Source organism: Xenopus laevis, chromosome 6S (genome assembly GCF_017654675.1).
Source record: "Xenopus laevis strain J_2021 chromosome 6S, Xenopus_laevis_v10.1, whole genome shotgun sequence".
Taxonomy (NCBI): Eukaryota; Metazoa; Chordata; class Amphibia; order Anura; family Pipidae; genus Xenopus; species Xenopus laevis.
In genome coordinates, this window is record NC_054382.1 from 99383183 (window position 1) to 99406759 (window position 23577).

General features: G+C 35.5%; 1 protein-coding gene across 1 annotated transcript in view; it reads left to right on the top strand.

Moving 5' to 3' along the window:
- The first annotated feature begins 2544 nt into the window (after positions 1-2544).
- The window catches only part of sntg1.S (syntrophin gamma 1 S homeolog), a 194788-nt gene continuing 173755 nt past the window's right edge, over positions 2545-23577 (top strand). The window contains exon 1 of the mRNA XM_041567862.1: positions 2545-2945. The gene's annotated coding sequence lies outside the window, so the exon portion shown is untranslated. The remainder of the gene's footprint in view (positions 2946-23577) is intronic.

Consider the following 23577-nt stretch of genomic DNA (forward strand, 5'->3'; position numbering starts at 1 on the left):
ATTTAATCGTTCCATCGAAGGAATAATCCTTTGATCATTCGATCGAACTATTTGCGCTAAAATCCTTCGACTTCGATATTCGAAGTCGAAGGATTTAATTCCCAGTCGAATATCAAGGGTTAATTAACCCTCGATATTCGACCCTTGGTGAATCGGCCCCTTAGGGTATTTATCAAAATCCGAAAGGTTCTCGTTATTTTCTGAAAACTAGTCCGACCAAATCCACACTGAATTTTCCAACCTATTTATCGATACATTTTTACAAATTTTCCTTGTGCACAAAAAAGTCAGGAAAAAATCATTAAAAAAATCTGATTTGTATGTTTTTTTTCTGAATTAAGCGTTTGAAACCTACGATTTTTTCTGGAAACGCAGGGAAATTTAGAAAATCTTCCAATTGTTAACAGGACATCTGCCATTGACTTCTACATGTTCTCGTCTGAGTTGGAGTACTTTTTTCATCGATAAAAATTCAACCAGAATAATTCGGACTTTAGTAAATAACCTCCATAAAGTCATATTTCGAGTTTCAGTATTTTAAAATAAATTATTTACTGACATTGGAACATTTGTATCTCTGTGATAAACATGACGTGTATTACATTTAAAGTGGTTATATACATACCTATATTGAACTGTGTTGGAGCTATTCTTTTTATTATATTTTCATTTTGTTTAAATAGTATTTTCTATATTTTATCTTACCCTTGCTAGGTATCCAATGTAAAGCTAAAGAACTCCTAACCCAAGCTCTGCCTGACCTGGCAAGCTGTGATTATTTGCTGTCCCAAGCCTGCCCTGTTAGCTTCGGGCCAGTCCACACATCATTAGTTATCAATATCATTAAAAACAAAAAAGTATTTCAGAATAATAGAATTTTCTTATTTACATTTACAGCAATACACTCACTTAATCATTTTTCACTCACAGCATATATATCTACCAAACTTCAAAGGTTAGTTAACTTGAAACTCAATTACCAGATATTTTCTTTTCGTGGCTGCTCATTTACATTTTGGCTTATCAGCCCTCAGGCTTGGAATTTAAAGGAGAAGGAAAGGCTTTGTGCACTTGGGGGTGCCAAATATTAGGCACCCCAAGTGCTTGTATTGACTTACCTGAAACCCTAGGCCGATGCTCCTATCAGCAGAAAATTGCATTGGCCCAGGGTTTTACCAGTGAGTGTTTATTTGCTTTTTAGTGGTTTCTTTTCCTGCAACAAATACCTTAAGTTTAAGAGAACACATAAACTTGATTTTTGCTTGATTCAAGTGGCATGCCGCCAGTCTCTGCTCTCTAAAAATGAGCACAGAGGCCTGCGGAAACATACACAATGCTGGATAAAGCATGTAGCGTACCAAAAATTGTCTGGCAGCATCTTTTTTTGCACTTTGTACACTGATTCCTGTATTTTACTGACCCCTACAAAATGAGAAGTAACACAACTAATATTAAAACAAACCAATGACACTTGTTAATTGATAAGAATTCATGTACAAAAAAAAAATTCCCCTCGTAACGGCTAAACTCCATGAGTGCTTTTGTAGGATTTGTTGGATTGACAAAACACATTCAACAAATTGGACGTAGTCGCATCTGACACCACTGTGGGATGGAAATGCTGTATTCTGCGTCTTCATCTGACAATATATTGACTGTCAGAAGTAAACGCATGAAGAAAAGTCTCCATCCAACTTTATCTGATCTGACTTTACATTCTAGCCTAGAGGGATCAGATTTTGTAGCATCCTACAAAATCTTGTGCTGTTGCGTGGCGTGGTGTTGCATGGGGGATCAGATAAAATCGGACTTACAAAATCAAAAATCTGATGAAAAGCCGTTGTGTAGTTTTACCCTAAGTGCTGAACTCCACATTGTGCCAAGGAGTCGATGTAGTCGCAGGTGTCAAAATATAATGGGACCCCACAAAAAGTTGCAGGTAAAAACTACATTATACAGAAAGCAGTGTCTTCATCCGACAGTCTAACCGTGTAGTTTTTACCTGCGACTTTTCGTTCAGTCCAATTATATTTTGACACCTGCGATTGCATTTGACTTTTCGTCGCCGCATGCCGATGTGAGAAAAAACGTCTGTGGAGTTCAGCCCTAAAAGGGGTAATCTGAGGAGCTGGTTATACAGACCTTTTATACAAATAAAACACTAGCAAGGGATACAGGCAGGCTAAAAGTTAATGTTAAAATGGGTTCTGTAATATCATTAGCATTATTATTATTGCCTAGCACTTTTAATAAAGCACAGCTCATTCTAACAGGAGATGGACAAGGGTTTTGTCAGTGATGCAGCCTTTGGTTATGAGCGGAGTTTATAACCAAATACATAATTGAAATTTAGAATACACCACTAACATAAGCCAGAGATTATATTTCAATTTAAATGGAATTGAGGGGAGAGCATCTGGGTGCAAAATCAAATCCAATTAAGATGCCTAACATTAGAGAGCCCTGTAGCCAGAGAGTTTTTTTTCCCTTCCTATCAGATTCCATGTCAGATTTTCTGGGAGCTCACAAGAGGCGTGCCTGCCTGTGGATGGAGAGTTGGAAGCAGAGAGGAGAATTGCAGCTGTGTGAGGCTGAATTGCCACTGTGTGGAACCGAGCTTAGAGCTGAGGATGTTTCTGTGCAATGCTGCCAGGCGATCTTAAATCCAGTGCATAGAGATGGACAAAGAAGCGCTGCAGTTGCAAAGCTTCACACTGGATAGTTAACTCATCTCAATCATTTTTCCCTGAGAATAAAAAGCAAGTGAGCGTGATTAAAGGCATCTGTCTCTCTGAAAGCATGGCTATTCTGGATACATTTTGTTCTTAGCAACAGAGAGAATAAGCAAAGCTGAGGCTGAAGATGGTTTGGAATTAACCTGCACAAGTGTGCCCTTCCAGCCCAATTGCAGTGCCTGCTGAATTACCACCTTGTACATTTGGCCGGTAGGTACCTGTCATTACAGTTATATTCTGCAATGTTGGACACTTCCTCTGTAGTTTGCCCACTGAATACTGTATTCTCTTGGACTGGAAATGTGTTTTTTTTAAAGCCCAGCCATACAGTGCAGTCAGTTCCCATCTGAATGCAGTCAGTGTCATCTACTTCATCATCAGATGTTGCTGCTGCCATGGACCCACAACTGACATTAAACAAGAAAAAATAATAATGATACCTTTCTGTTTTGAACAGTTTGCACAGTGAACAGTGTAAAATAGTAGTAATATTTTTTTGGGGGCTGAAATGGTATCCACTTACACATACAATACTCTTGTATTTTAGAAACCCTAGATATAAATTCATGGTGTTGGCACCTGGATGTTGTATACACGCATCAGGCAGCAGAGTAGTGCAGTTTCTAGGCTATCAGCAAACAGGCATGGAAACTGGACTGGATATTTATAGAATTCCTCTCATCTGACAGCTTGATAGTCAGGGGTTCAACTTGGGGATATTTTGCTATTATTGAACTACATATGCTTCATGTAATGGAATAGCTGGGAGTTGTAGTCCAATAACAGTCTACCTCTTAGACCTATGTTATAATGGTCATTCATTGACTTTAGACTTCAGGGCAAATTTATTCTCTGGAGTTAGATGTGAGCAGGCCACATGGAGGACTGGCCACCCTAAATTCGACCATAAGTATGATTTGCAGGCACACTGAATTTGGGCTCAGTTGGAATGGGCCACCCAACAAACTGTTGGCCATTGAAATTGATTGATTTTTAGGACAGTGAAACTGTTCATGGGATTAGTTGTAAGCTACTTATAATATAACATAGTTGTGCAGAAAAATAACCGGATTACTACTAGTCCTTGTAAATGGTCTATGTGTGTACAGGTCTCAAAAGACTGGAGTAAACGTTTATTCCTTTCTTGAAACTGTTCAGTTCAACACATTAGGACGTAGCAGGAAAGGGCTCTTGCACAGATTTATAGCAAAACAGTAGCATTATACTAAAAGCTTGATCAATTCCAATCATTCCTGTGTAGGAGGAACAGGCAGCTCTGCTGGGTCCTGAGGGTCGAATAAACTTTGACAGAGATTCTCTTTGAAGTCACCGCACAGCTTGCTGTACCAAAAAATAAAAATATCAAATGTGCGTATGAATGGGAATTTATCTTCCAGCCTCATGTTGGGCCTGATGAATAAGGTGTAGGTGTGCTGGAAAGTGCATGCCAGTTATTAGGAAAGCTTTATAGGCGAATATGCTAATCGGGAGGTGGATTTCATTATATGGAGCATGAACCAAATATAACAGCACCCAGATGTGGAAACATAATACCTCCCAGGATTACTTGGAAATGAAGGATGAATGACTTGAATAATTAAGGATTGTGTTGCGCTGACACCAGGCTCATACAATAATGTTGCTAAGGGGATATATGAATGGTCCTTCTGTAAGATAAGAAGCGTAAAAGAAAAACTGTAATTAATACAGTATATTTGTTCAGGGAATCTCCTGCTCACTGATGTTTTATTCAGGTTCAGTGGTAAAGGTGGTAAATTCATTAGAAATTAATATATAGATCCATGATACTGCAGATAACACATTGCTTGATTTAATAAAAGATAAAGGAGCAAACATGTCTCCCAGTGCTTAATCTTTACCTAACTATTTGCAGTACATTCGTGTTCTAGTCAATGTTGACATACAGTGTGCTATGTACATTGATTCATGGCAAATCAGTCTTCTTGGGGGGAAAAATCCATCAATCCAGTCAGAGACATTTACTTTTTTCCCATATGCAGTATCTCAAGGGATATGTTATTCTCTTCATGCTCCTTTCTCTAAGGTTTACCAGTTAAACCTTTTACATTTAGGAAATGAGTTTGTGTGCTAAATATTGTGAATTATATTATAATACAATAACACTGTAATGTCTAGACATCCCTCCACCAACCTTCAAATGAACTCAACACATTTTGCAGTGTCCAAAGGAAACATTAGTGTGTAATGAAAACAACATAATTAGCCACTCTGTATTTTCTAATGGAACAGATGTTTTCGCTTGTTTGATAAGAACCATACAAGGAAAGATTAGCTAGTCCTAAAATTAGTCATATTACCTGGGGAGAGCATAGATTAAATCAGTGTGTAACTTTAAATGATGCGGTAGAATAACACTAGAAAATGAAATAGTGTGTCTTTGATGTTGGAAACAGCTTGTTTATTTTGGGGATAAGAAGCTTTTCTCTCCAGTAAAGTGTAGACACAAAGGCTTCCTTTTCAGTCTCACCCACACACACAGGTTACAGTGTAGACCATAAGGGTCAGGCCACACTGGGCGTTTTGGGAATATTTGGTCGCCTGATCGCCTTGTTTTTGCGGCGACCAATCTCTCCAAACACCTCACTCTGCGCCGGCTAAAATGAAAAAAGAAACGGCGGCGCTAATCACACATGGTGATTCATTTTCCGATGTCGTCCGAAGTTTCCTTGTGAGGCAACTTCGGGCAACTTTGGAAAACGAACCGCTGCGTGTGATTAGCGCCGGCGTTTTTTCATTTTAAGCCGGCTCAGAGTCAGGGAAGGCGTTTGGGGAGATTGGTTGCCGCAAAGACGAGGCGATTAGTCGACAGGCGACCAAATCTCCCCAAAACGCCCAGTGTGGACTTACCCTAAAAAATATTAATTTACAGGATGGAAAATATAGGAACTATTATTTGGAAACCTGTATCCAAAAAGCTACACAATGCCAAATTGTTTTTTGTTTTTGGCTGGTTTGCTTTGAGTTTCTTGTATTGTTAACTAAGATAGCAGAAATCCATATTTGGTGGCCTAAATGGTCCTATTGCTGTTTTTGTTTATCTGAAAATCCATTTCTACACTGAAATTACCCTAAAGATTAACTGATAGCACCTAATTGCTGTTTTTCAACATAAACATAATGCTACACGTTTGCAATGCCTAGCTAATAATAGATTATTTAATGCATACTGTGTTTACTGAAAGTTCCAAACCAAAGTGTCTAGTGTCTAGCCAGGTATCAGTACAATGTAGTTAACATAGTAAACTCATGATTTTACTTTAGATTACGGCATTAGAAAAAACAACATGTCTTGATGTCAATATAAGGCCAAGAATCTCAATCAATTTCTTGGTTTATCTTTTTCTATATGTTGACTTCTATTTCCGAATTCTCAGTGCAATATTTCCTCCTGTCTCCAATTATTTTTGATCCTGTTTTAGGTTTCTCAAAAGTAAGAACCAACTGTCAGATTGCGAGAAATCATTCTAATATCTGGCTGTACGTTCTTAAGACATTAAAAAGAAAAGTTTCCCCCCACTTTTTAGCTGATACTCTATGCCCTATGAATTAACAAATTCACCTACTACAGCTTAGTTTGAGTGCAGAAAATATCACTAAACTACAACTAAGTGCAAATTGTGTGTCATAAAATAGCAATAACCTTAAATACTAAATTGCACTAAATAGAGAATACAATTTGTTAGCATTATGGGTAAAATAAACCCTGAGCGTCCAGAGACTACTCTGAGACTAATCCATTAATTTGTACTCAACACCTTTAAAATATATAAAGTAGCACCCCTACAATAACTACTCGCTGCTTCTACAAATTATATTATAATATAATGCCTTTACAAACATACTGGCTAACATCCTACAGACAAATCCTACAGGCTAATTAAATAGGAGTGAGTAGAATGGAACAAGACTTGCTGGAAACTGGTAATCAAAACTTTACCACTACATATTATTAAAGAATACACATGCCAAATGTCAATGCACATTGCATGCAATACTTGAAAGGAAAAAGAAAATACTTGAATTTTTTAAACAGTGGCCCAATAAAAAGGCAGAAATTTACAGAACCCCAGCATAATAGTGCAAGTATAGACACACAAAGCATGTGAAAATTCTATTCATTAAATTTAGAATACACAAAGGTGTATTTTTACTATTTTGATCTACTGTATTAACCCTTTAAGTGTTGTACAACCTAGAATCTATGGCATTTGCCTAAAAAGACCATAGTGCTAGCCAAGAGCCTGTACTGTATGTGCCAAAATGAGATTACCAGTGAATATTAATACATAGTATATTATTATATATTTGTGCACCCCTCGGATGATTATTGATATGCTGCGGCAGTGACATAAGCTATTCCAAAATTCAGGTTATGTGGCCTGGACATCTACTACATAGGCTACTACTTTTCTCAGCTGACCACATTTTCCGTACAGCTTGATGAATATGTACCAAGATTTTTGGAAAGCTTTATTTTCTCATCGAAACAAGACTAGGGTTTTGTTTCAATTTTACATGTTCTATAAATCTAAAAGGGAGGAGATTAATGTTGCTTTGTATAAATATATATGGGGGCATACAAGTCTCAGATGCTTTATTCACCAGTAGGATCCATTTAGATTAGAGAAGGTTCCATTTTAAGATGTGTAAAGGTTTTTATTTACAGTAAGGACTGTGAAGTTTTGGAAAATTCTCCCTGAGGCTGTTGTTTTGGCTGTTTGGGTTACAAAGGGTTGAATGCCTTTTTAAAAAGTTATAAAATACCACGTTTCTGAAATTAACCTTAGTACAAAGTTGATTTAGGGATTGATTTGATTGCCTCTTGGAATCGAGGAAGGAATCCCCTCCCCAGGCAAATTTTTCAGATGGGTTTTCTTTCACTTCTTATAAATAAATTAGTTGTTAGGCAAATAGGTTGAATACACGTGACTTTTTTCAACCTCATCTACTATGTTAACCACCTTTGTTGACCTTTTTTGGACTCTCTCTAATGTATCGATATTCCATTATCTAAGTGCTCAGTCCAATCCTACAGTGCATATCCTAGATGGGCCTTAAACATGTAGGCTAATATCACACAGGTTGCTTTTCACTAAATATGGGAAAAACACACTAAGCAATGTCTCTTCTTAGTATTCTCTCCTTAGAGCATAGGTTCACATACTGTGGTACTGTCTGCCTTTGGGTGGCCATAAGCAATGACAGGGGACCCAGTCGGCAATCAAAAAGATTAGTCTACAGAAATGGTCTACTTTTCTTTGCCTTTTACCATTGTTGCTCAGACATTAAGGGGCAGATTTATCAAGGGTCGAAGTGAATTCAAGGGAATTTTCGAAGTAAAATAATTCTAAATTCGAAGTAATTTTTTGGATACTTCGACCATCGAATAGGATACTACGACTTCGAATTTACTTCGACTTCGATTCGAGGTAAAAATCGTTCGAATATTCGACCATTCGATAATCGAAGTACTGTCTCTTTAAAAAAATACTTTGCCAAATTAAACCTGCCGAAGTGCTATGTTAGCCTGTGGGGACCTTCTACAAACTTTTTTAAAGTCTTTACGCATCAAATAAAAATCCTTCGATCATTCGTTTAAATAGTTCGAATCGTTTGATTCGAACGATTTTTATTCGATCATACGATTGGCAAATTCAGTGAAAAAACTTTGAATTCGATATTCAAATTCAAAGTTTTTCAATTCGATGGTAGAATTTCGACATTTTTTATACTTTGAAATTTCACCCTTGATAAATCTGCCCCTAAATGACATGTTAGTTTTGTTGCACTTAATTAATGTCTATGCACCAGGATAACCTTTTGAGTCATATATGTAAATGAGCTCAGGTTTATTGAAATAATAACGTTGGAGATGTGACATTTTCCATAGTGTTCCTATAAAATTAGCAGGGAATGGACTTTATGACCTTACTTTGTGCATCTGATTTTTTTCACTGCAAAAAGCTGGCCAAATGGTAATATTTTGTGGTTTTCTGAATGTTGTATTCTCTTGGGGAGGCTGATTTATCTGTTTTGGGGGTTGGGGGAAAAGGTGATTGCGGAATAAAAACTTGCAACAAAACACATCCTTAAGCATTTATTTTAACTCAAGCACTAGCTTATTTAAGAAAAAAACACTCAAAATAGGCAAAATAGTCTCACAAAAAAGGTCGCACACAAGCAACAATCACACCGTTACATTCAAATGTTTTAATAAACTAGGGAAAAATAAAATAAAGTTGCTTAAGACTTTTTGGTGACTTTTTGTGTTTTTTTCTTTAATAAATCTCTTTAATAAAGCTAGTCAAGGTTCTGAAGAATATTCTCGGATATATTCGTGTTTGCTGCATATTTTTTTTAAATAGTGAAAATCCCTCAAATTTGACATCTGATAAATTGGTGCCTTAATGTAAGTGTAGCCTTGTTTTATAACTTTGGGGGATCATATCTGCTAATTATTTAATTACTTTAATGTTTTGTATATTTCTAAGAGGCACTTGATTCACTTGTAATTATCCATTCAATTAATAATTCTCTCATTTTTAGTAGAAGCTTTAAAACTATTGCTATTTGCCTTAAGGATATCAGATTTCATATGTTTTTGTTTTGACTCAGCTAAGAATCATTTTCCTAAGCAGTACAGCAAATATAATGAATCCTATCTAGTAACTTGTGAGACAGTGGTACTGATCCTGATCAACTATAGAACCTTTGGCATGAAGTATGAAAGAACTGCTGGCTTTTGCTAGAGTTGTAATTAAGTCACACAGATAAGAGGAAACAAACATTACCCTTTGCTACTGTATATACTGTTGGGTTGAAGTAACGAAACAGATCCATTTGTTTAAACCAAATAAACTTCATAATCACTTAAAGTTTGCTTAATGTACTTCTCTACAGGCAATGATGAATTGTTTAGAAACAGAAGATTGGCACATTCTCTGTGCATTTTATTAATTTAAGTAAATATTGCAAGTGAAGACCTGCAATTATGTTATGTATTTATGGATACAGTTTGCTGCTGTTGGAATGTGTTGGTCATCAAATATGCCTATGTCATAATATTTTTATGTCACATTGCTGGAAGCTTCATTCCACAGTATACATAATCAAATACATAATCAAATAACTATAGCAACATCTTATTTCTTCTTAGACAAAAAAAAATCTATTAACTTAGCTAAATTTACTTAACCAAAGATTGCATGTGTGCCCTATCTTTGTTGTGTTCCTAATTGATTTTAAGGATAGGATTTATTCATTGCCTTTAGTCATGGGTGAATTTGCACAGTTTCGCTTCGCCGAAAAATTCGCGAATTTCGCGCGAAATTCGCGAAACGGCGAAAAATTCACGAAATGGCCCGTTTTTGACGCTGGCGTCCGTTTTTTCAGAAAATTTTCTTTTGACGCCTGCAAATTTTTTCCGCGAATTTTCATGGGCGTTTCGCGAATTTATTCGCTGGCGGCGAATCGCGCAAATTCGCCGCAAATTCACGCCTGGCGAATAAATTCGCCCATCACTAATTGCCTTACCTGTTTGAAAAACGACTGGTGGCTGAGAGTTGAAGTTTGTCCATAACCACCCCTGCAGCACTTGCCTGTCTTTAATGGAGCATTTACTCATTGTTAAATATTTCTTGATGTTACACACTGATAAATCAGAAGTTGGGTTTTGATAGACGTGCCAACCCTTAAACGTGAACATTAAATTGCTGGATTAGTACTCATGGCCCAAATATAAAATGATGACTGGTAGTCATACTGTGCATAATGCAGTACCTCACAAAGCTCAGGTAGTTTATGTACAGACAGGCCTTGATATATTGCAGTGTTTATTGTGTCATCAATAACAACAGTAGGTAGTGCATTAATTCAAAGACAATTTCCCATTGTCCTTGAGGAGCCGGGGAAGCACAACATTTCCCCCTCCCTCAAATTAAAAAAGCGCAAGGTACAGGTTGTTCTGTCCTTTGGAAAAGTAGTTTAAATTTTTTTTGAAGGTTGGCTTGGATGATTTCTTGCAAGTCAGAATAACTTTGATAATGTTAGCTACCATAAATGCAGAATTGAAAATGGCATAGTGTACGACGGACAATGGTATATTAAGGGACATTTTTAAAACATGTAAAAACAGGGCACTGAAAAATACCAGAAATTGTCACAGTACACCGTAAAATGCTGCTAGTTTATAATTTGTAGGTATACTTAGCATGATCACTTTCTACAGCAGTTTTCATACCAGAATTTTTTTTGCCAACTGAATTTGTCCCATTGACTTCAGTGAGTTACAGCAGGTCTCAAATAATGACAAATATCATGGGGTTGTGTGAAAATAAAATGTGACTTTTTCCTGTGACAGTAATGAATGGCATTAATCCACACTTGAGGAAAACAGAGCTAGCTGTTTGTTTATGCATTTTTGGTGGTGGTGGAAACCATTTCACACACATTTTATAGATACACCTTTAAAGGGTATCTAAACCCCATAACAGGAATTGGTTTAAACAAATCTTAAACAAATTCTTGTTCTGATTTCTGATTTCTGTATCTGATTCTTCTTTGTCTTACAATCATTTTTTATAGCTTATTGATAAAGGGATATCTGGGTTTATTTATAATCCTTATGTGGGACTGCTACTAAAATACATTTTAGTATATGCATTTCTTTGCCCATTTACATAATCATTCTATAACATTATGGGTAAATGCAGTGTTGTTACTCTGCTACTTTTATCTGCCCTCATTCTAGCCAGGTTAGGGTATACTCCCAGCAATTCTTAACATAACAGGCATTATGTGCTACTCAAAATGGGCCCTCAATGTATTAGTAGAGGAAACTGTGACTCTCAACTGGACCCAGTCATAAGCTATAAGCTTGGAGAATGAATTAAGGTGAAGCAGTGCAACTAATAAGCAATTAGATCACAGATGGCATTTCTAACTGTACTTGTTATATTCAAGTATTAATGACTGAACAGTATTCCCTCAAAAGTGTCCAATCCCCAAGAACAAGGCCTTCCAAGTGGAACTTCTGTGGAATGTACTGCTTTCCTTTAAATCTTGAAACCCAGTACTTACTAATCCTTCTACTCTGCTCGGAGCATTAGGCTGCTCACTAACTGCCCTGACCCTAATTTTCACTTGTGTAGCGAGCTATAACAAAGTCTATCCTCACACCAGCTACTCCAACTGATGCCTAATTATATCTCAACAACACTGAAACAACTAGATAACATGATGGTGTACAGTTTTTATCAATTTGAGAAATTGTATTTGAAGACAGCTTTCAATACAAGATCTTTGATGTAGCTACAATTGTGAAAACCATCAGACAAACCTATATAATGGTTCTTTAGATCTGTGAGCTGTAGTCTGTGGCTAGTAAACCAGATGTATACAGTTTTTGAAATAGGAACAATTGCTTTATTTTTCAGTACTGCCTCTGCAATACCCAAACTGCAAATCTATCACATGCTTTTATAAGTTTGCCCGTCAGACATATACAGCAACAAACAAATCCCTAGTCTATTTCTTTGCAGTGCATTAGTTGCCCTTTATGCCTTACCAAACATATCTTTCTAGATTACAACTGGAAAATAGTTTTTTCTTAAAACAGCATTTTAGGATTTACCTTTTCAGAAAATTATCACTGTTGGAAACATTGCTGTGAACCATGTTTTCATTCATTCATAGCTTCTTATAAATAATATCTGGCAGTCTCCTTAATCTACAAATCGTTTACTTAAACAGTATGCAAATTAAAACATATTGGTTATTAGAAAATATATTTTATTATACTTGGATAATAAACACTGCATTATTTTGCAGTCTCTTCCTATTGCCAGAGACTATTCTTAATTCATACACAGAACATACAATTAAAAGAAAACAACATTTTCTTTCTTTTTAACAATATATTTGTTTTCACTATGATTATTTTAAAGCAATCCCGTTACAGCAATAAGTAACATGAAACAGTATGATACAGATATGGGACATATTATCCAGAATGCTCGGGACCTGGGGCTTTCCGGATAATGGGTCTTTCCATAATTTAGATCTTTATACCTTTAGTCTACTAGAAAATCCTGTAAACATTTAATAAACCCAATAGGCTGGTTCTGCTTTCAATAAGGAATAATTATATCTTAGTTTGGATCAAGTACAAGCTACTGTTTTATTATTACAGAGAAAAAGGAAATCCTTTTTAAAAATTTGGATTATTTGATTATAATGGAGTCTATGGGAGACAGGCTTTCCGTAGTTCAGAGCTTTCTGGATAACTTTATTTGGAGAGGTTTATAAATATTTCCTGCAGTATATTTATCAAATAGAGGAAAGATACAAGAATTTGAGTGCTCTCGTCTATCCGATTTCTGTTCATTCGGAAAATTTTATATGCTACTCTAAAGCCAGCATGTTTATTATGAGCGATCCATCATCTACAATCCACTCACAATAAAATGGCACAGTGCAGCCGAAAAATGATAACTGCTTAGATCTCCATAAAGTGTTGAAAAAGACATTTAAAATGAAGCTAGGCATAAAGAGTTGTTCCTCTGAAGGACCAAAAAATACATCTTGTAGCAAATATTTGTAAGATGTTTTTAGTCTCACTTAAAATCTGTGCATATTGAATTTTCTGAATTGTTACGTTTTCAGAATAATAGTTTATAATGATAAGGTAAAAATATTGCACACAAATAAATAATGGTTATTATTGCTACATATTTTCCTGCTGGACTGCTAACAGCTGGCTTGTATAAAAGAAGGAACAAATGTTGATGCACAGAGGTGCAGAAGTATAGTTTCATTTTTAAAGCTGTTGTAGAATTCTCTATGGTACATGCCCTTGACAACTGCAGTAAAGAGGTCAACGTGTTCTACTATGAAGTAAGTATGCAGTTCTCTGCAGGAGACATGAGAATCTTTTGCAGTGTTCCCTTTGGTATTGCAAAGTATGTTCTCTGAGTTTATGCCTTCCATGTCCAAGTTAAAGAAGTTGAAATTATTCGGTCTCATGGAAAACTCATTAGTATTTCTTTATAGTATTATATTGTGGTTTAAAAAAATAGGATCCAAGCTAAATAATTACACAAATAATTAAAAAAAACTAATCTCTAAAAAAAAACTAATCTCTAAAAAAAAGTGTTTGGAATATCAAATTTAGATTAGTAGTGATTTGAAAGCCAGGTTTCATTCTTATTCCTATCATTCAAAGCTTTTGAAAATTGCCATGACAAGTTTTGATTTATTTTTTTTAGCATACCATTGGTGTGTATGGGTTTAGGGTTGGTAACCATACAGGGAAATTTCTTTTTAAAACATTCATTTAGTTCATTATATTCAAAGCAATTCAAAGTTATCAAATTCTTCTCCACTTCTCTGTACTAGAGAAGTAATCTTCAAATTAACCCAAACATATATGGTAGAAAACTTTAAACAGTTTTTGGACCTTTTATGAAACATTTTTTGTGCTGAGTACTGCATAGGCTAGTGCTCTCTGAATAAAAATACAATAAAACCAGTAATATGCCCGTGCAACAGTTACTATGTAGTACCTGTATCATTTCTCTGTTCAAAGTTGATTCACAATTAATGTAATGATATGTATTTGACCATAATATTAATTTTAAGTTGTTTTTAGCCTAGCAAGTGTGCACAAGAGGTGAATTATCTACAGATAAGCAAAACATTTTGTTTAAACATAACAGCGTCATATGGAAAAACTGTGGGGAAATTTACACAAGAGACAACAAACTCTTTTTAGCACAATTCTAGTGAGCGTGGAGCAGCTGCAACAGCTGGCCTCTTTTATATGGTAATGAGACTTTTATGTTCTCATCTGGGTAGTAAGGCAGAAGTCTTTTATATTTTCCACTTGCTATGCCTTTTAAAGACTCCTTCCAACACTGAAATAGATAACTTGATAAAAGCCCTGCTTACATCCAATTATTAAAATTCCATTAAAATAAAAGCACACCAACAATCCAAGGAGCACATAAAATAATTTACGAGACTATGGTTTGCATGAGCATTTAAGTACTTTTAAATTAAATTAATGTTCTCGTTTTAATTTAATCAGCGGTAAAAAAATAAAAATGTATTACAATAAAAACAGTGAGAAGTATTATAAATTACATTTTCATATTTTATAAATAAAAATGTGGCAGTAAGTGACCACCTTTATTCTTTCTAATATCTGTGCCTGCTATGCATATATATATCTTTTTTTCTACATTCTTACAGTATATAGTGTTAGCATTTACTCATTACTCATACTCAATTGTAGAGGATGTGTTTCAAATCTTTCCATCCTCATGAATTGTTTATAATCATATTTGGTGTTACAGATCAGCAGATCCAGGTCTAGAAACCAATGAAAACCAATCATAAATTTGCAGCAGATCAGTAAATAGTACCTACTGATTTGGATGTTTCACGAATTTCGCTGTAAATTCGAAAATTTTGCAGCGAATCGAAACTGCACAGATTCACCCCTCACTAATGAGGTTCAATGTTAAGGTTATGCACTTTGGTAGAAATTACACAAATTTGAGATATATTAAAGCTAGTGGGTTGAGGGCATCCTTAATTGAAAAGGATCTGGGGATTTTTTATGGATTGTGGGGTATCCATAATTTTAAAAGATCTTGGATTTTTATGAATAACAAGCTGTCATTTAGTGGTGATTAAAACAAATACAATTCTGCATTAAAAAAGGAACTCAAGGGATGAAAACATAATTTGTGTGCAGTTTTGGCCTTCAGTCTTTAAGAACTAAACTGGTAAAAGGGATGCAGGATTTGAACTTTAATGGTAGAATATCAAGGTTGAGGAATGCCCTGCCGGGTCATCTTGTATTTGCAAATGAGTGCCTTTAAGAGTGACTTTTATGATTACTTGAACAAGCATAATATCCAAAGCTATTGTGATTGTTTTGTAAGTGTAGATATTGGAATATACATTTAACATACTCTATGGGGCATATTTATTAAAGGTCGAATTTTGAATTGAAATAACTTCGAAATTTGAATTCAAAAAGACCAACATTTTTTTTGGGTTTAATAGGTTTGTTTTCAATCTAATAGGTCTGTATTCAGCCAAATTAGAATCGTACGAATTGAAGGAATAGCGCATTCGATCGAATTTGATTCAAAGTTTTTCCCAAAAAAAACTTACATTTTTCAAAGTCAACCAATTGACTTCAAATAGGTTCTAGGAGGTCCCCCATAGGCTAAAACTGCAATTTGGCAGGTTTTAAATGAAGAATGGTCAAAGTCGAATTTTTAAAGAGACAGTATATGATAAATTTCTATATTCGAATTTTCAAATTTTTTTTCTCATCCGAATCGAATTTGGACTATTCCCTAGTCAAAGTACACAAAAAATAGCTCGAAATTCAAATTTTTTTCATTCGAAAATTCACCTCGACCTTTGATAAATCTGCCCCTATGTGAGTGTATAAGTAGGTATGTATGAAAGTATTTTTATGCACTGGGGTTAATTTAGAGGGAATGAACTTTTTTCAACCCAACTTAACTATGTAAAAATTTTCCTACATACGTACCTACACACACACAGATACCCATTAGGGAAAATACCATATGCTTTTGGAAACAAATCCACACAAACATCAGGTGAATATACACGCTAATGTTGAAACCTAAGACATAAGAATTCATCACTGCCACACATGAACTTTATTTATAGTACAAGGTAATTTTTTTGTACACATCATCACATGTGTGCTGAGGCAATGTACAGTATGAATCATTGCAGTAACCTTGCATTTATTAAAAAATAGCCTTTTTAAAAGGTTCTTCAACAGTTTGTATATTTGATTTTATGGTAGGCTTTCCACAGCGATCCATAAATATAACCACCAGCCAAGATTATTATTCATGTCTAATAACTCTCAGGTAATATAGAACACCCTCATGGAAGATAATAAGCTTACTAGAAACTGGGATTTAGACATCACAATATCTTGCTTTAGTATAACCGTTTATCCCGATATACTGTAGTTCTTAATCTCTGATTGACTCTTGAGTTTACTGTTTTACTTTATAAATCATTCCCTATTCTACTCTAGAATGGAACACTGACTTGTTTAGAAATCTACATTAGAAATTAATATTTCTAGTCCACTAGTTCCTTCCCTATGTTCTACAGATTCTTGCATTTATTTGTCTTAAAGCACCAAGGGATTCCTCTTTTTTTATTTTTAACAAGGCAGACATAGCAATACTGTATGTGTGTTGTTCTTCCTTGTGATTTATAAGAGATCTGACTTAGTGTTAGGTCTCTCAAAGCTGGAAACGTGCATAGCATCTTGTTTCTATCCTGGCAGTGTTTAATTTTTTAAAAGATAATTTATAAACATAAATACATTAACTGGCAAGATTCTTTATTCACCTTTCATTTTTTTGCACATGCATTTGTATGAAGGCTGATTATAAAATAAATAAATTGTATCGTATCATTTGACCAATAGGGAAAACATTTTATACATTAAGTTCTGTGTAACTTAAAGGAAAACTAAAGATTAACTAAAGAAGTAGACTAGAAATGTTGTACATTATGTTTTGGGCTTCTGGATCAGCCCAAGGCAACCACAGTCCTTTAGCAGTGAATTGCTGTGCCTCTGAAGATGCCCCAGTAGCTCCCCATCTCCTTCTTCTTCTGCTGGTTCATTGCACATGCTCTGTGCTGCTGTCACTTACTGAGCTTAGGGATTCACTCACAATATACAGTACAAATTAAATATAAATGTCACAATATAAGGCTGATTAGTAATTAATACAGATAATTACAACATAGCAACACAGAAACCAGTGCAACTAGCATTAGAATTGAATCATCAGCCCTGTTGCATCAGCTTATATTACAAGCCGACCTCAATTTCTGCTTGATAATTTGCAACAACCCCTAAGCTTAGCTTCTCAACAGCTGCTCAGAGCCCACAGAGAATGTGTCACAGACACTTTCCAAGATGGTGACCCCCTGTGACAAGTGTGAAGTCCTGGATCATTGCTGCTATCGAGAAGCAGAAACTTAAGGCTGGTGCAATAAGTTCATATATAAAATATGTCATTTTTAGCCATTTTTATGGTTTGGTTCTCCTTTAAACTACAAGGTTTAGCAGACACACCAATTTGAACAAATTATACAGTATATTACAAATGCTATAGAAAACTGATAAGTCTTCCCAATTGATTTCTGACCGGAAATCAGCAAAATATCAAGGAGCAACAGTATGTCTCATAGTATACATTACAGACCTGTCTGGGTCCAGTGGTGCAGACCCATGCCTGACCAGCTGACCTGCAACCCAACCGATACACAGCACTTTAGCTGGGAACCTTAGCTGGGTACCTGTGGCCTGTCCGCAGGGCCAGGAAAGTGGGAACTGTTCAAAACCCAGGCTGCTTTGCAGGTATTCTGAGGGTACCCAACTCAATGCATGTCTCTAGTATGCATATGGAGGGGATAGTTAAGCAGTATTGCTATTCGTTTTCAGAAAGCATATGTGTTGTCTAAGCATTGGTATTTTGACAATTCATTTGCCTGAAATTTTTTTAAGGATATATAAAGAATACAAGTCATATAGCATGAGTGCTCAAAGTAATTTGCATTTGGTACAATTATAGTACTTTCAAAAAATAAGAAAATATTAAATGATCACATAGAGAAACTCCCCTTAATTAATGCACTGGTTAAGTGTGGATTAACAGCCATTCTTTAGGTGCAATCTAGTCCTTAAGAAGGAAAGCAGTCAACCAAAAATTCTTTGATCCATATTTTTTATCCCAAATATAGTAAAACCTTTCTTGATCTGTGCATTGGTACATTGCCTTTCTTTTATCTAAAGGAAAACTATTGCCAAAAATAGTTTGCAATTTGCACTTTTTAGCAAAGAAGAATGCTAGGAAAAGATACTATTATAGTTGCATCTGAGCTTGGATATGAAAGCTTAAGCAAATAATATTCCTTCCTTTCTTTCTTTAATTGAACAGAACGTTTTCATGCTCAATGGTCTAGATCCTGAATAACACAGAGCACATCTATCTGGTTCTTGTTCAGCACTGTCCACAAACAAGCAAGTGCACATCTGCATCTATGCGTTGTCTGCAACTGAGTTCCTCTTGGGAAGCCATTGCCTATGCTTTTCTGTAGTGTGTGTCCTCAGCTGCTCATTCTAGAGATTAATCTGGTCTTGCTTTATGAATTACAGTGACTGTTTAGAGTGTTAAATTAGGTTAGCTCATACTGCACCTTAAATTAGGAAAATAACTATACCTGGAATGTGCTTTGCAATTTCCCTTTTTGGATGGCAACATTGCATCCAATTCAGAGGTTAAGCCTGCTGTCAATTGATGTAAAGCTCAGCTATTAAAACTTTTAGTACCTGGAATTAGTGTCTTCCTTTCTGGTGTGAATTAAAAAACTGAGATTTTCAGTGTAGAATGGTATAAGAAATGATGCCATTTCCAGGAACCTGCAGTACTATAATGAATTTCACCTAGATGGTATAAGTACAATAAGATGTATTTAAAACTTAATTACTCCAGTTGTGTAAGTCATGGCAAGGTTGTTTGTTAAGGCGTGAACTATGTAAAGCAGAGACTGCAATGCTGCTGGAAATACAAATTAATGTTTCAATCCAAAGAACTGATATGTATTTGCATAGGGTAAGATGAAAGTCTGGAAAGAGGACCTAATAAAACAATCACTTTATCCAAAAGTCATTTGTCTTACTGAAATAAACCATTCTTTGTGTTATTAAACTGATATAGCGACATATAGAGTATGCATTGCATTCTATCCCTCTACAGTCTATCCCACATTTCTCTGATATTACTCTACCTTCTTTATTTAATTTTTTTTTCTATAATATTAAATTTAGATCTCTCTCCTGCTTCCTTGTACTGTACATTAGGAGAGTTGAGTGCAAAAAACAAGTGCACTTTGCACCCTGCCCTGCCTTTAGCACTGACAGACATAGGTCTTGTCATAATGTCATATATGGGGTTATATAAGTCTAACTGAGTGACTGAGAACACGCTACATGACTAAGGGCATCTGGGAAAATAGAAACATGTCTAGCCCCATGTCAAATTTTAAAATGAAATATAAAAAAAATCTGTTTGCTGTTTTGAAAAATAGATTTCAGTGCAGGATTCTGCTGGAGAAGCAATATTAACTATTTTCCCTTGACAGAATCCTTTTAAGGGGCTGCTTGTGGGTGCAGGCTGCAAAGGTACCCTGTACATAACTATATTGCACCAGCCAGCTCTGCCCTTAGTGTTTTAGCAAGGTTCATGATCATGGTAAATGACACCCTAAATATTTTGAAGACTGTTTCCTACTGTTTAAGACCCTAGTGCAAGGTGTCAAGGCTCTAATGGAATTGGATGTGTGTAAAAGGGCCATGACAATAAGCATAGTCTGTGAATTTAGGAATGATGGTGGCTTTCCCAGCCAGACCAGTAGATCTACTGGTCTGGGTAAGCTTGAAACTTTCTGAATCCCCTTTCTGAAATACCCTCTGAAAACATTGTCCATTGAGATAGGCAGCGCACAAGGGTGAACGTATTTAAAAAGAAATTAGTCTGTACTACTACCATATTTATTATTGGGACAGTAAATTAGCGGGCAATTCCAGGCATGCCTATTCACCTGCATAAAACGTGTTCCCTCTCCACAAACTGATCTTTAGTATTACTTTTAAACACAGCACAGTGATAACAAAACTATTTAATGCTCCTGAAACGTTATTGATCTTGTGTCAAAATGGAAGCATATATATGATTAAGAGATTTATTTATGCTATCACTAAATCTCAATGTTAAACTGATGTTCCTGGCATTTCAGGCTTTTATAACATATAAAGACGTTATATTTAATATGGATTTCTCAATACAGTAGCTGCGAAACACAACAAAAATGTGTATCGGTTCGACCACAATAACATCTCTAAAAGTGGATGTCATGCAAACGCTCTGTATTGAATATGAGTTATGCCATTTATTTGGACCATTGATTTTTCAGTTTGAAAACATGCACAAAACTATTTGGACACTTAGGGGCACATTTACTTAGTTCGAGTGAAGGAATAGAATAAAAAAAACCTAGAATCTCAAATGATTTTTTTGGCTACTTCGACCATTGAATTGGCTACTTCGACCTTCGTCTACGACTACGACTCGAATGATTCGAATTAAAAATCGCTCGACTATTCGACCATTCGATAGTCGAAGTACTGTCTCTTTAAAAAAACTTCGACTCCCTACTTCGCCACCTAAAACCTACCGAGGTGCAATGTTAGCCTATGGGGAAGGTCCCCATAGGCTTTCCTATGTTTTTTTGGTCGTAGATTGCGTAGTTGCGTAGATTGCGTAGTTGCGTCTTTTATAGCTACTTACTATACTCTATACTTTCATTATTAAGCCTCTTTTTCCCCATAAAGAAATAGGGAATAAATGTGAAATAGGCCAAATGGTTAGAAGCAAGAGGGCCCACTGACATCTGGGCCCACTGGGAGTTTTCATGGTATCCTGGTGGGCTAGTCCAACATTATTACCTACTCTGAGGGGGTCAAAGTCCGAATTTATCTCAACATGTTCTGACAAAAACTCAGATTACATACGCACAGGTTTATTCCACTTATTTATTATTAGATTTTCCCAAAAAATGTGTTTTGCAGGAAAAATCCAAATTTCAAGATTTTTTTCGGATATTCCACCTGAAAACTCTGATTTAATATGCTTTTTTACTGAAATCTTCAGAGTATTGCACAAAACACATCACACATCAAAAAATCATTGGGACTTCTCCCATTGTCTTATATGCAACCTCGACAGGTCTGATATGCCGGATTTTCTGATTCTGACTTTTTCCATCCTCTGATTCTGATGGGCGAATTTGGGGCTTTTCGCTTCACTGGAAAATTCGCAAATTCCCCGCGAAATTAGCAAAACGGTTTTTGACGCCGGCATCGGTTTTTGGTGAAATTGCGCGCGACATCCAAAAAAAATGGACGGCGGCGTCCATTTTTTTTTACGCCGGCGAATTCGCGTCTGCCGAATAAATTCACCCATCACTAATAATAAATTCTGAAATATTTGTGATTTTTTACAAGTCCAATTTTATACTAAAAAATCACAAATTTTTTGGGATTTTTGCATTCGGAGTTTAGTAAATAACCCACTTAGTGCTGAATAATGATAATAGGGTTGCACTGTCTGACCAAATTCCACTGTTTTTTGAAAAATGTGCTTTGTATTGTGGCCGAAAGAAGGAAATTTGACAAATATGCAGTTCTGTCATATTTTAGTTGGTTTGTTATAATAGAGATGTTGAGGCCTCATTTTGGTATATGTGATAAGTATGAGATTAATCTGTGGGCCACTAGCTGTGTGATAATAGCCCACTGTGTTTTGTAAAATGAATTTAATTAGTAAGGACATTTTAAGCTGTCCACAATTTTATTTTTTTGCAAGCTCATAAACAAATACATATTGGTATTCCCTCTTCCCTGTTAGCCTGATGATGCAACCAGGTTGGGACATTCGAATGCAGTTTACCTGCTACTGCAGATTGACCATGCATCATGCAGCAGGATACTAAAAACGGTGAACTACATCAACAAAATGTCTTTGTCCTTAACAAATTCTACTGTGGTAAGGATTGTACAATCATGAACTGTGGTGTACGTTTATTTTTTACTATTTACCCAGTAGGAGGTGACACATGTTTTAGCTTTCCACATTAAAGTGATGGATGCTGTTGTCTTCAGATTTGAAAGTGATTGATGCCTCTTATGGGAAGATGTTCAGATCTAACCCTGTTTCTTGAAAGCTATGAGGGAAATGTAATAAAATTTAGAAAGAGAACAAATCTGCAAAAATAAATTTTCATGTCACAATGTAATATTCTTCATTAGGCATTTAATGCATTGCAAATCTTAATTGTGCATTGTAAATTTTTAACACCTGCTTGAAGATGGAGCAATTTTTGCCTCTTTTCTGCAAGACGTAATTGCTTTGCGTTGAGTACTTGTTATTTCATGAATAGCATTGGCCATTTTTTAAGTACTCTCTACCTACTTGTAGGTTTAGTTTCATGTGCTCTCTTTGTAAAATCGCTTATTAGTTACATACAGTAGAACCTTTACTTTACTTTTTTAGGAAAACCACAAAAAACGGGTAAATGTAGAATGAGGGGGGAACATTAAGGGGGTTATTTACTAAAACCCACATTTTGGGGTTTTAAAGATGGTTTTAAAGATGAAAACACAAATTTTTCAGTAAAGTAAATGGCAGATGTCCCTTTTACAATTGGATTGTACAATGTACTTTTACATTGTATGCCAATTCAAATAATTTGTTGTTTTCAGGCAATAATACAAAAAATTCAAAGTTTCCGGGTGTTAATTATGAAAAATTTGTCCAATTCGAATCTTTTCCTGTAACAAATTCTCAAGTTATTTGATTGATAAATAAGGTAAAATTGAGGATGGGAGTTTGGTCAAATTTGTTTCAATAAAATAATGAGAAAATTTTGAGTTTTAATAAATAAGCCCTTAATTTTGGTGAGACAACAAAAAATGGTGTAAATCAGGGGATGTAAAATTAAGGTTTCACTGTATTTATTTTTTTGTAAATTCTTTATTTAAGAGTTATATGGGGAAGGGGATACAGAAAGCAAGAAGGGAGGGGGATGGGGGGAGGAAGCATATTAAAACAATGGAATAAATGTATTTCAAGAAGCAAGCAAGAAAACAGTAAGTCATAAC